Source organism: Phasianus colchicus, chromosome 8, assembly GCF_987193195.1.
Source record: "Phasianus colchicus chromosome 8, bPhaCol1.hap1.1, whole genome shotgun sequence".
Lineage (NCBI taxonomy): Eukaryota > Metazoa > Chordata > Aves > Galliformes > Phasianidae > Phasianus > Phasianus colchicus.
The window spans coordinates 16,458,499-16,470,995 of NC_143443.1; the positions used below are offsets into that span (position 1 = coordinate 16,458,499).

The 12,497-nt window shown below is 42.2% G+C and overlaps 1 protein-coding gene across 7 annotated transcripts in view; it reads left to right on the top strand.

Moving 5' to 3' along the window:
- The window catches only part of USP54 (ubiquitin specific peptidase 54), a 97,016-nt gene that overhangs the window by 24,354 nt on the left and 60,165 nt on the right, over window positions 1-12,497 (top strand). Inside the window, exon 1 of one of the 7 annotated variants that reach the window (XM_090145042.1) lies at window positions 5,183-5,207. The exons of the other annotated variants lie outside the window; for them this stretch is intronic. The gene's annotated coding sequence lies outside the window, so the exon portion shown is untranslated. Of the gene's footprint in view, window positions 1-5,182; window positions 5,208-12,497 lie in introns of those variants that run through there. 7 annotated transcript variants of the gene reach the window in all.

Consider the following 12,497-nt stretch of genomic DNA (forward strand, 5'->3'; position numbering starts at 1 on the left):
TGTAAACGGGCTGGATTCATTTATCAAAGCTTAAGCTTTCACCATGGAATCACAGTGATAGTGCTCTTGCTAGCCAGTGTCTGGACTTTGTATACTGAGGAATTCTTTCAGTTTGATGCTCTCAGGAAGATTTTTAAAGCCAGTTGAGATTTTGATTTAGACTACAGGCTGTTCTTCAAATAATGTAACTGGCGCTGCCACGCTGAGACATCCTGCAGAAATACTTCTAGGGCTACATGGAGAGCACTGAAGGGCTGATCTGAGGAAAATCTCCTTTGGGCTGTTTTGTTCCCCCTGGATGCTTTCCCTGGCCCTGCTGCTCTGGCCCTGTGGGACTGCCTGGGAGTGGGCTGTGCGAGGGCTGGGGTGAGCAGCTGGGAGCCCGAAGGAAAGTGGAGTGGCATCAACAGTCTGGATGTGTGTTAACCCGGCTTTGTAGAACACACGGTCTTGAAAACTCCGATTCCTTGTTTGTAACTACCAAAGCAATTGTATGTTTGATTCATTAGAAATACTGAGAAACAGTAAAAGAGCTCTTAGCTCATCTTGTAATTTACAACTGACTTTAATAGCTTTAGGTAATTTGATTTTCCTAAAAGAATTGCTCAGATGACAAGAAAGCAGGATGGGTTCTCATTAGTTCATCAGCAGCTCTGTTGGCTTGCAGGCTGTGTCTGACAGAATATATTGTGCCCTGCTTTTTCTTTTTCTTCCCTCCAGACGGTTCTGAAACAGTTGTCCTGCCATGTGGAGGAGGTCAGCTGAATACAGCATATGTGTTTGCCTAATATTTTTTTTAACACGTTGCCCTAAAGTTTGTTAGACTGTTATTAGGTTGGGGTTTTTTTTGTTGATCTTTTCCCCTTCTCTTGAGAACTGCAGCAGAAGTGGGGAGGAGTGGCTGCGCTCCTCAGCCAGCCCTCCTCTCGATCCTCCAAAAGGCATTTAAAATTTGTTGGTGGTCGCTGCTGGGTGTCCTCAGAATTAACTACTTTGACCTCAACATTTTTCAATGAAGGGGATAATCAGACTTATTGAAATTCCAGGAGATACGTGTTGGAAGTAAAAACAAACAAACAAAACCCACTCGCTTGCTTACAACAAGGAAGCTAGGAAAGATTAACTGAGGGTTTTGTTTACAGTGGTTATTCTGACCTGGTCTTCCCTAGAGTGCAGCAAAGTGCTTATCTGCCACAGCTCTGCTATGGCTGTGTTAAGAAATCCTTCAGGAAAGGGCTCCCAGGATGCCCTCCTTGCTCAGGTGGTGCCACACTGGCTTGCCCTGCGAGGCTGGCTCATGAGGCTGGGCTGTGGCTCAGGGCTCCATGCAGTGGAAGCACGAGTCTGGGGAAAGCCAACAGGTGGACAGCCTGGTGTATCTCACGGTTGTGTGAGGCCACACCTTCAGTCTGATTGCCATACAGGCATCTGAATGCAGGTTGAGGCACAACTTTGCTGTTTTAAGTAATGAAATCTGACTTCAGGCCAATGCTTTCCAGGCTGGCTTTTCTGAATTCTGAGTGAGCTAGATGATGAAAAAAGTGATTGTTCCTTTGACAGAGTTGTTTTTTGGTTTGTTTTTTTTTTTGCCAGCTGTTCTTTCTGTACTAGCTGTTTCATGGGCTGCCCAGCACAAGTGTTAAGGAAGCAAAAAGGGCACATGATGGGAATGGACCCGCCCTGGAAGCAGCTGTTAGGTTGGCACAGTTGTGTCATAAAACACACTGTAAGTTAACTATGCAAGGAATTAAAACTCAGTACCTTGGCTTTGATAGCAAAAGTGGTAGGAGAAGCCACCCCATCTACTGTTTTTCTGTCATTGTACCCCGTGCAAGTTTTCTAGTCTTGGTTGTGTCAGTTAAAACTGCTTACTGTAGGACTCCTCTGGATTTTGAATAACTGAAGCTATGAAAACAGCCCCCTTTGTTGTTTTATCTTCTTTTTATTTTTAACCCAGATTGATCTCATGAAGCAGTTTGTCATGTGGTCCTACACAGGCTGCCATCTGCAGAACAGAGCAGTGCATGAGAACAGAAGTGAGCAAGCTGTGAAAGGAGGACAGGAACCATCTCAGTCAGAAACTACATTTTCAGTGTGGCATGGCATTCACCCCAAATCATTTGTTCCTGACAAATTTCTCCATGTAGCTATACTAATGTTGTTTAAATTACACTAAATGTGCTGACATTTAAAGCTCTGAGGGGGATTGCTATGGTGGAAAACTATTCAGGGGTGAAGGGAACAGCTAGCATCATCTTTACTTGTAGGAAGCTGTATGATCTGTGATGGCAGAAGGAAGTTGAAATCATATGACTTTGCAGATGCTGAACTGTTTTCAGTATTAAGAGTGGTTACTGCAGCTCTATCATCTGTACTTTGTTTCTTCAGATTATTTTTTTAAACATATGCTTTTCTCACTTTCTTAGACAGTGTCTGTTTATCTTGCCAACTGTGAATGTGTTCTGTGGGCATATGCGCTGGTAGATAGGGTTGTCTACAAATATGTTTGCTCCTCAGATTACTGATCTTTTAAAGCAAAACAAAAGCAAGGAATGGAGAGAGAGACCTTGTTTGTTTCTGTTGCTTTATCATCTTGCCTGCTTTTCTTGCCTTGATTCAGTCAGAGGCAACTGTGGATGACTGCTTAATTGCTAGCGTCGCTATTAGCTCTTTGTAGCCCTAAGGGCAGCTGTGCTCGACCAGAGATATTTGGGACTTGCTTATATTATCCTAATTTGGGTGAAATGATGATGTTGGAGGCGTGGAAATGCTTATTTTTTTTCCTTCCCATTTTATGCAGAAATGTGGTAATTGCTGTTAATTCTTTCTTAGTTTGGGAGTGAGTCAGATGCTTAGCTGGTGTGTTTGGCACAGCCCTTCTGTAAGCTCGGCAGTGCTCTTGTGTCTCAGCTCAGGACATGTTCCTTGGCTTCTGCTGGAGCGTAGAGCACTCTTGCTGCCCCAGCTGTTTGCTCTTTGGTGGCAGGGAGTGGAGCCTTGTTTTCTGCCTGGTGCAGCAGGACTTATTCTAGTACAAAAATCCCTACCTCTCCTTTAATGCTGTGTGAGTTCTAAACCTTTAGTTTAGTTTTAGAATTCAGAACTTGCTTTAAAGAGAGCTTCTATTAATGCTTTCTTCGGTCCGAAGAGTTCCGAAATGATGGGAACTGAGGCTGGAACAAATTTGTGAAGATTGTACCACAAACCCCTCACTATTACTGATTTCAGTGCTCCTGAACAGGACTGTTGGCCATCTTCTCCTCAGCAAGGAAATGGGCAGTCACGTGGGTCCTTGTGTGCCTGAGGAGAAATAGGCAAATGCTTCCTCCGGCAGGGTAACAAGGAGGAAAGGGAACATAGAGACCCGTGTTTTCTTGGCAAGGACGCTTGCCAACTGAAGGTCATTGAGCCCTGGACATAGTGCCGCTTAAACAGATGGGTTGCTAACTGCTGGTAAGACTTGATACTGGTATTTGAAGGGACACTTGCACGTCCGAGTAATGGTGCAGGATGACTGGGAGACTCTGTCATTCTTCACGTATGATAAAAGCAAGGACTGGCATATTGTCATATTGTCCTTGCCTGAAAAAGGTCTGCACTGGTATTGTGACCTGCGTTTGTGGGCTGTCATCGTTAAAAGAAGCTGAGGAAAGAGTGCTGTAGAGTTAACATGTTGATTTAACCATGATAACTGTAGAATAGATTTGGAGCCCAGCATGATTAGTCAATATTGCACTGTGTTGGTTTTTTTTTTTCCACAATTCTGCTACTGTTAGGATGTTTCAAAAAATTATGTGATACAAGATTAGCATATACGTATCTAAAACTTGCAGGAGGAAGTACACCAGTGTCACAAGGTAAAATACAACTTAGAGTATTATGCTCTCTATATTTTTTTTTTTCCTTTCTTGCTCTTAGTCCTGTTTCTATCTGACCAAAACTTCGTTATATTGGACAGACATGGTTAAAACTTGGCTCAGTCCCTTCTGTCCTGCAAGACTGGGTTATTTTTAAGGCAGAAGAATTTAATTGTATTCTAACTGCTTCCTTTTTACATTGTTTGTTTCTATTAGGTAAATGGTCCCGGTGGGGATAGTATCTTCAGTACCTTGTATGGTCCAAAGCATTATTATATTTCAATCTGATTCTGTTTGTTAGCATTACGTTGTGCTAGGACAGAAAGACAATGGGGTGCATTGTTTTTCATAACATAACCAGAGTTTTCTTAAAGTTATTTTGGTCTTGGCTATACACTGTAACTCCCCCGTCTGCGCTGTGAATGTGACCGTGTTGGAGGAAGAAATTGATGTTGAGTGTGGATGGCGCTGCTGTCCCAGGAGCTATGCTGTGAGTGTGAGAATTACTGTATAGTAGTGCTGCTTTGAAGCTTCAATAACTGAGCTTATGGCAGGCTCAGGGATTGGAAACTATTTTTCTGGACAAATTTTTTTTCCTCTTGATTGGCATCACAGGCTTTGAGATATAAAGGATGGTTCCAGGAATTGTCCTAGTAATCGTTCTTTGAAAAACTGATTTTATGTTTGTGTTGCAACAACAGCACTCTAAACCAGGAGATCAAAACTGATGCAATCTTTTCAAGTCTTCTCATTTGTTCTGTTCAGTGGTTACATGTCATTCCTGGATATCAACCCCTCCCATGAGACAACATCCTTCGTGTTTAACTAAACAATTGGGAGGAACCTCTGCAGTTTGCTTGTCCCACTCTTAGGAGATGAGCCCTGCCTTGCAATGTAAAAAGAGGTACTTTGTTGCAGCCCAGCTTGCCTGCCTCCCCAAACCGGGTCCCTTTTCTGAAAGGTCTTAGACCCTTTCCTCTCTTTGGTTGCCCTTTTTCCCAAGTAAGTTGTTGGTAAGCAGGATCTGCCTGTCTGGCCTTATCTCTGTTGGCAGAGCTGCCTGCCTGGTAGGTGGCAGCGGGAGGCAGTGCTTCTCAGATCAGGCTTTCCTGTGTTAGGGGAGGCCCTTGGTTTTTGAACAGCTTCCTATTGTTTGCATCTGCAGGTCGTCCCCTCCCACACTCTTCTAGTTCTTTCCTCCTCCCCTAAATAATTTTTCCATGCAATAGCATTACTCAGAGCAGTTTCTCTAATAGAATGTCCTCTGAGAGTTTTTTCAGCCTGCTCTGATCTCCAGCTTTTGTTGCAATACCAATATGGAGTTTATGCAATAGAAACTGGCTTCTAAAGGTAGGTCCTAGTAATTTTTAAGTCAATTGTTTGAATTCAATGTTGCCACTGTTGTGACAGTATTTTTTTTTAATTAGATCTGAGTTCTCATAGCAGTTCTGTACGTTGTAATGAAAGGTAGAAAATGGTACTTTTCAGTATGTGTTGTCCTCATTTCAAAGGTGCAAAGAAATAGTGTTGCTTCAGTTTGTTCTTAATCTACTTTTGCATGTTTGGTTTCTCCTTTATTACACTGTTTCATGTGTGTACATGTTACATATGTTCTTCTGCCTGTCTTCCTTCTGTCAGTCATACCAGAGCTGCTACTGACTGCTGGTATCCATAATGAGTGCAGGGATGAAACCAGTCAGAATCTCTTCTCACCTTGATGTTAGTGCAACAACCAAAGGAGATACTGACAATTCATTTTCCATCCTTGTTTTATAGTATACTGCATTAGAACCTCTTAGGATTGCTTTTTTTTTTTACATGATACAGATGCAGTTTTGTTTCCTTCTACTTGTTATCTTGAATTCTATTTGAAAGAAAGATGATGATGAAATTAGGTATTACATATACGTAGGGCTTTAAAAATTACTTATAACATGTTCACTTGAGAAAATAAGGACATGTTTTGGCTGGTTTCCTGATTCCCTGTCTTTTGTAAAGTGTTCTGTTTCCAAAATAAATAGTAATTATTGCGTGAATTTTGGAAGGGTACCGTAACTGTTCTATAGCTCTTACTGCTGCAGCTTAGCATGAAGTCTGTCTTTGTTTAAATCTGTAAATTGGGGAAAATCACAAACTGTTAATGTGCATTTGGTGATAGTAAACAGAGGCTTGAATTCCACAGAGTGATAATTCCAGTTCTAGAATGGAATCAGAAGGAAAAAAAAAAAAAAGGAAAACAAAAAAATCAACATATAATCTCTACTGCTCTTCATTCTGTGTGATAAACACATTCTGTCTATTCAAGTGCTTTCTAGATTTTTTTGAAGGAATACCTTTTCTGTAATCTCTGCATGTTCTAGTATTTGACATGGGACATAGCTTTAGGTGGAATTCAGCTGGGTGTGTGCAGCTGATGCAGAGCTGTGAGGAAGCCTGTACTCCTGCCTTGCTGTTTGCTTCTCCTGTCCCCAGCTCTGATTTCTTGGTAAGTTAATTCAGCTCACTAAACTAGCAGGAAATAAGCCAAGCCCTTCTCCTCCCCTTTTCCCATCCCCCCAAGTACTAATTTTGTGAGCTGAATTTGCTCCTGTGGGCCAAAGGGCAGGGATGTTGACAGGCTGCGTGAGAGCATTAGGATGAGGAGGAAAGTGTCCTCCCTGCTTTGGTGGCAGTTTGATTTCTGGTTCATTTGTGTGTGTAAAATATCACCCTCAGAAATCGCCTGTCCTCCCACTGATAGCAAGAGCACTGCATCATGACCTCTGTCTGGCTCATTGTACAGGAAGGCAGGCATGAACTTGTGCTTGATGCAAGGTCAGGTTTTCATTGCCTGGTATCTGCTGAATGTGGAATGCTCCTGAGAGGAGGACAGAGGGATGGCCCAGCCCATCTGATAATTTGCACGCTGAAACAAACACGCCAGGAAGCTGCTTGTATTCATCTGCTATTAGAAGCGTCAAGGGTCTTTCTTGCTAGCGTGCTGTACATCGTGGGAGGTCCAGAAGCCTTGGGATCCTGTTTGCTGCTAATTATGTCTTTTTTTTTCTTAGCCACAAATAAAAAAAACTTTCACTTCAAGAACCTCATGCTTTAATTCCAATGTGTTGTGGACATGGTGTTTTATGCATTTCTTAAAGTTGTTCACTTGAAGCACAGTTAATACCTATAGGCTCAAGTCACTGTTCCAGTATTTTGTGTCTTACAAAACAAAGCAAGCTAAGTGCTGTTTAGAGAGTTCCTAGCGTAAGGCCAGAGAAACATGATAAACAGCTAGAGGAGAAAAGGAAACATACTGTGGTGGCTGTCAGGATGAACAATGGTTTTGGCACACCTGCTGCCTAACTGCTGAGCTTTTCTATGCTTGGCAGGAAAGGAACGATTTGGAGGATAACAGAATGATTTTGTAGATGTTTTGGTATGTTTCCATCTTCTCCTAGGGAGATACAACAGGAGCCCTTGCTTTAAAACATAATGTCTGGTGCAGGCTGTCATCATCAAACACGGGGGCAAGATTTACTACTGTGCTTAGAAATGGGCATGTCAAGGTTGTGCCTATAGGCTCTTAGAAGTGAATGCAAGAAGAGTGGGGCGCTACAGGAGGGTGGAATATTTCATTGAGTGAGAGCAAATCATGCTCATGTTATGCTTCTGAATAAATCAAAGCAAACTACTTTTATGCAAGAGAAATAGTAGAATTTGAGTAATTGGGGAGCAAAATGAAGGGAGCTGAAACAAATGCTTGTGTGGGAACGTGTTGGAGTATGACATGGTTTTCAGCTCTACTAAGAGCCAAGTGATGTTAATCAGTTGCTGTTACTCCTGGGAATTGTCACAGATGTGAGTTCTGAGATTACTTCTTCCAGAGACTTGCGTGTTGCAGCTATGCTGCTTCGCACATTTTCCAGTTTCATCTTTTTCAGATTTTCATATTTTGGATAATAAGAATGTTTTGACTGATCTGTTAATGTCTCTGTAATTCCACGTTTTTCTTCAAATTTCAAATTTAAACCAGCTCTTTGTTCCAAAAGATTTGTATTTTGATTCCTGTCCTAATCAGTGATTACCTGGATCACCACAGTGTACTGAAATTGAGGAACTTGAGGGAAATGGGGGAAAAAAAAATGTGGAAGAATTTACTCCTAGCCAATAGAGAAAACACACCCAACATCACACATTTTTGCATTAAGCTCAGAATAGTTCTGCTTCAAATGCAGTGACTTCATCCTGATTGACCAGAAGTGTAAGATTTTTCCAGGTCAGCCACTTGGTTGCGTGTGCATGCACATGTGTGTATGATTTATTAATCAGAGGAAGGATGCACAGGCTCTTAATCTGGACAGAATCTTTTTTTTTTTTTTTCCTGTTTCCCTTACAGGTGTGTGTAGGGAAGAGGGATATGTTGTAATTCTGGTTAAGCAATGGATAATAAGAATAATAATATTAAGTAGCAGTTTGTTTGAACGCATTCTTCTAGTACTGAAAGAGAATATAGCATCTGGGATTTCTTAACAAAGCGTTTCTTGTGGTGTAATGCAATGACTGAAAATATCACAGTAAGTTAACGCCTTCTCAGTAAGGATAGCTGTTGTGTTGCTTTTCCACATGCCAGATAATAGTTCTGTGAAGGCTGCTTATTCCAAGGGAGAGGACTTACAGGACAAGATCTGGTTTTGCTTTTTTGCCGTCTTGCTGATGTTCTGGATCTGTGCTTGTTTTTGTACCAAGCTGCTAATCTTCCTCACGCCCTGTTCTGGAACGTGTGAGAGAGTTGTGTCCCTTCAGCAGCTTTCTGTGTTGCCAGTGTATTGTCTGGAGATTTCTGGGGAAAACAAGTTGCATTGTTCTGTGTAAGAATGCTTGGAGACCTGGGCCTGGAGCGCATGGACCGCTCCTGCTCTGACAGGATTTAGCAGGAGGAGGTGTGGGCAGCGTGGGGTTGGGCTGTAAGGCAGAGGGCCCGGCTCTGGGCAGCCTTCCCGGGGGCTGTGGGAAGAGGAGGCCCTACAAACTGCCGTGGGTTGCTGTAGCAGGAAATGGGCATCTGCAGGTTTGAGATGCCTGAGCCTTCTCTGAGCCTTCTCCTGTGGAGGGTCCCCTAAAAGGTTTTAACATCAGCAAAGAGCGATTTTAATTTAAGTAAGAACTAGGTATAGATCTAGTGGTTTTTAAAAGTGAAAATCCCTGAGAACTAGGGAAGGCAAAACAGAGCTATGCTTGTGTGCAGCTTTCCTGTTGCCTGCTGTGATTCTGCTTCCCAGTCTGTCAGTCACTGAGGGGCCTCATAGGTCTGGCAGAAACTGTTGTGTCTGAGGCCAGCTTGGTCCTCTCTCAGGCCTGTAGTACCTGTGGGCCCTGGAGCCATCTCTGTGGCATCTTCCTGAGGTGGGACAGGGCGTATCCATGCCCTTGAGGGTGCTGAATGGCACAGCCACGCTCTTATAGGGCTTAGGGGATTCCAGGTATAGTCAGAAGCAAGAAAGTAAATGCTTGTGTAAACAATGTCATCCAGAGACCAGCAAGATCCCCACCCCTTGCTGTGTGTGATGGAGCAGAAGCCCTTCAAGCTGTTGTCATTGCCTTGCCCGAACCCTTTCCTCATAGTGTCTCAGTTTCAGCCCCCGGCTTCACTCCCTGGGGTGCTGCGGAGGAGCACAGGACGCCAGTTTAGGCTGGGTGCTTCTCTCTACATGGGTAAAAAAAGATGAACTCAGCGCTTAGTCCTAGAGTGGGCTGTTACTCTGTGCTTTCGAAATTTCACCTGTTCTGGGCTGTACTAAGCTAGAAACAATGTAATCCTGTGTGCATAACATGGCAGCATGGATAGCGGTCACTGGAATGTTACAAGGTTTCAGCCAAAAACCCCTTGTCTGTAGTTTCACCCATTGGCGTGCAATCAGTCTTGGCACATGACTGAAGTAACTACTTGCTTTTCAGTAAAATTCAAACCCGCAGCAGTGTTGAAATAGCTGAACACTACTGAAATAAGTTCAGGTAAGCATCCTTTTATATAGAGCCCAGGATGAAATCTTTCTGAAGCTCAGCAAGGCTTCTGTTCCCTCTAGCTACTCTTTCAGGGTAGAAGTCAGTGGCTTAAAAACTTGTTGCCTGGGTGGTGCTGTTGGGCCAGGCCTTGCTTTTTGGTGCAGAAGGATGTGGATCTTCCTTCACACTTGCTCTTTTTCATCGTTTGAAAATAACAACAATAAAAAAAATACTTAGTGATGTTTTTCTCTCCATGTGTACCAGCTGGTTAAAAATGTTTTAACTTCCTGGGACACCTACAGAATTCTGTTTTAATTTGATATTTCACAGGCTTCTTTCAATCGCAAGGAAGGAGCTCTTTGAACTGCATCTTCACACTCTCCTGCCAGTGAGCAATCTGCAAATAATATGCAGAGATGACTTTGGTGATGTGTACCTCCTCTTGAGCACTTTCTGTTTATTTTGAAAGAAGCTTCTGGTGCCACTCAGTAGTGTCGTTTCATCACCAGGCAGAGCAAAAATAAATCAAGGCTGTTGGCATCATTCTTCTTTTACTTTCCCCAACACCCAACCAGTCTGTTCAGCTTGTGTTATAGCACATTTGCACAGCTTCTGCTTCTGTGACCCGTTAGGACAGAGCCTGCTTGTACTTAACAAGAATCTCTTTCATGCTTTGTGGATCTCTTCAGGCCACAGCAGGACACAAAATAATCCTTTTTATGTTTGGTAGTTTCACAGTATTTCTCTGGTGAGGATGGAGTAACCTTTCCAAATGAAGACAGTAATCTTCATGAACCTATATTTGATACAAAATAGTTGTATAATGGCTCTTGCATTTTATAGAATCAACTGCTTTTTTTTTTCTCCTTCAGCAAATCCCAAGATTTTAAGGTATTAAAGTCTGTAAGGAAAGAGTTGTATAAGTTTATAAAACTAGCATGGAAGTAGTTGTGTGATAGTAGCTTCTGTTAAGGCTGATACAAATGATCTTTAAAAAATTGTCTTAGAAATTTGAATTCAGATTTTGTATTGAAGGACATCAATTTTGTCCAAGTTTGTATCAGAATCTAACAGCTTCACCTTGCTTTCTGTTCTAACATAAAATAAAGGAATTGTATCTCTGAAAACTTCCTTATGGGATACAATCTGCTTTGCTCGCATAAAACCTCCATCTGTGTGTACTGTGCCTTTTATGTAATGTTTTAGTTCCTGAAATGCATGTCTTACTAATATATTGTATATGAAAGTTAAAGAAAATACCTTTTGCCTGTTTTTAACCTCCTACTGCAAGTTTCACACAATGAAATAAGTTGAACTGGTTTGGGGTGTTTTTTGGTTGCTTATTCCAACTGCTTGATAAGTCAATGTCAGGAGTTTTTGTCTTCCAGTGTAGTTATTATAGCAACTCTTGCAGAATGCTTATACCAGTACAAACATATTTGTTTACAAGTATGGGTGGTATAGTCCAGTTTGTTCTCCATTAGAATAATAGAATCTGTACAGCTGGAAGGGACCTTTGAAGATCATCTAGTCCAGCTCCCCTGCAATGAACAGGGATGTGCACAGCTCAATCAGGTTCATAGGATAATAGAATGCCTTGGGTTGAAAAGGACCATAAAGATCATCTAGTTTCAACCCCCTGCCATGGGCCACGTTGCCAACCACTAGACCAGGGTGCCCAGAGCCAGGGCCTGATTCAGCCTCACCTTGGAAGTCTCCAGGGATGGGGCATCAACCACATCTCTAGGCAACCTGTTCCCATGCTTCACCATCCTCACTGCAAGATACTTTTTCCTTATATCTAACCTAATCTACCCTCTCTGAGCTTGAAACCATTTAAATTAGGAAGGTGGTCATGCTTTAAATGCATTGTGATTATGTTTATAGATGAAAAAGGTGTATTGTGAGAATGCTTAGATCTTTTATTGACCACTTATTATCTTGTTATTTCAACTGGCAGTGTCAAAACTTAGGCAAAATAAATTGTCTATTTGTAAGGGATTTCTCAGTGAAAGTAGAATTTCTGGCACTGGAGGTAATTGCACATCCTGTTATACATGAGTTCCTTTTCTGTATTTGCAGGAATTGTGGCCTGACTTTGTCTGCGTTTGGTATTTAGCCTGATCTCAGGTTGTTGTACATTTGTGTGTTATTGTTCTCTTCTTTATAACACACAGATCTGTGGAAGGTGGGTGTTTACTTTATGGGGCTTTGTGATGGCTGAGGCTGCAGCTGCAGAGTGGCACAGTACTGGGTGTGTTCTTGGGATGCAGGAACCTTGGGCAGAGGCTTTGACAGTGTATTATAAATGCTGTGTTTGTCAGAGGGAAACCAGAGCCTGCTGTACAAGTTCTTAATGTAAAGTTTTAGGGCTTGATTACGTCTCTGCCTCCTGTTTAAGAAAGGGGGGAACAAGTCACCAGCTTGCAAAAAGTGTCTTTTCCTCTGTGATTTCCATTAAATCCATCAATCAGATGTTTTCTCATGCTAGTTTTATAACAAACAGTGAATCATGTCTTCTAGTTTTATAGAAAACACTGAATCAGCCTTTGATTTCTACTCCCCCTCCTTGGCTGTTCCAGGCTGTTGGTAAGGTATAGGAGGATATAAAGGTATGATTTCTCCCAACCTGTTTAATTCTTGCCATGTGCTGTTGGC